Source organism: Macrobrachium rosenbergii, chromosome 41, assembly GCF_040412425.1.
Source record: "Macrobrachium rosenbergii isolate ZJJX-2024 chromosome 41, ASM4041242v1, whole genome shotgun sequence".
NCBI classification, from domain to species: domain Eukaryota; kingdom Metazoa; phylum Arthropoda; class Malacostraca; order Decapoda; family Palaemonidae; genus Macrobrachium; species Macrobrachium rosenbergii.
In genome coordinates this window covers 51,050,268-51,051,726 of record NC_089781.1, presented here as the reverse complement: position 1 = coordinate 51,051,726, position 1,459 = coordinate 51,050,268, and positions in this window count along the sequence as shown.

The following is a 1,459-nucleotide window of genomic DNA, read 5'->3' as shown; positions in this document are numbered from 1 at the left end:
TACCTCTTCAACTTGTGTTGTCTGAGGAGACCCACGCACCTGGTTCTCCCATGTTGCAGGGTCTCGGAGAGACCTGCGACACAGTTCCCGAGTCCGAAGACATGGGAGAGCACCAAGGAAGAATGTGAAGATGAAGAATCAATTCCCTCTTCGACTTCTACTGCAAAACCATAGCCGTCCCGGGACCCTTACATCATCTCCATGTGGGAACGTGAAGGAGGGATGAGTGAGCACACACTCTGGACTCTCTCTCTCTCTCTCTCTCTCTCTCTCTCAGCCGAGCCACAGGTTCGGTGAGAACCCACGCAACAGCTGCTTCATGCCTGTAATGTCAGAAAAGAGCAATCGGCAACATACAGGACAACACTGCAAGTATTTCCAGCAAGAGAACTCTTACTCCCATCACTGACCACAACATCTGAAAATACTAAACATTACAAATGTCAAAGAAATTTCAGCAAAATAAACTTTTCTTCGTAATGCGAAGAAACAAAATTCTCCTGTAGAGAATAAAATTCTCACCAGGGGAACGCACATCAAGAGCTAAACACGTAAGCGAGGTGAAAAAACTACTTTAAGCCCATTGCCTGAGCAACGTTAAAACCAGTTGGACACATCTGCAGCTAATAAAAGTAGTAGGGTTTACAAATATCAGTATGACTCACTATATCAGAGTACTGAAAGCATAAACTCAAGAGAAAAACAAGTTGTATTTACATATATTATAACATGTTATAATCATATATGATTGATATCAACAAAACGAAGAAAATGTAAACAAAGTCAAATGGCAGGAAGACAGAAGTGCACATTCTTCCTGAGCACATACCACCTGGGTGGGTGGGACCCCCACCTGTAGTTGGTATAGCAGAGTCCACCTAGCTAGCAGCATCTTCAAGTGTAAAAATTGTGTAAAGAAAGGCCATAGTGATACTAAATATAAAACATATGGTGGCGATAAGTGCACAGTATATAAAGGTGAAAATAATATGGACCATGGCTTTGACTAATAATCTTCTATGCAATTTAATAAACATACGTTCCTAGGAAATAAAACTAGCACTATTAGAAATCTGCTAAATGATCCGGAAGTGAAGAGCATACAAGAAGAATGCACATTTTAAAAGGAACTAGAGACTCTCCTATTCTGCAGGAGCTACGATACTGATGAGAAAACACTGAAAGACAATTATAAAATATAAGAAAACGTACATGGCTCGCCAGAGAGGGAAGTATCCCTGTGGAGGGCTGTACATAAAACCAAACAGAATAAGCCCCGCCCACTGCACGCCAGTGATTGGCTAGCTCTCGAAGGGGGAATGACATCACACTAGTTAACAGTCCAAATGATAATGATTACCAGTATGGCTGTGACTAGGTATTCGGTCATGTTGATGAATTTCGTGCATGAATCGTGACACCACAGATGAGTTCCCAGAGTTGTGAGGTATGCAATTGA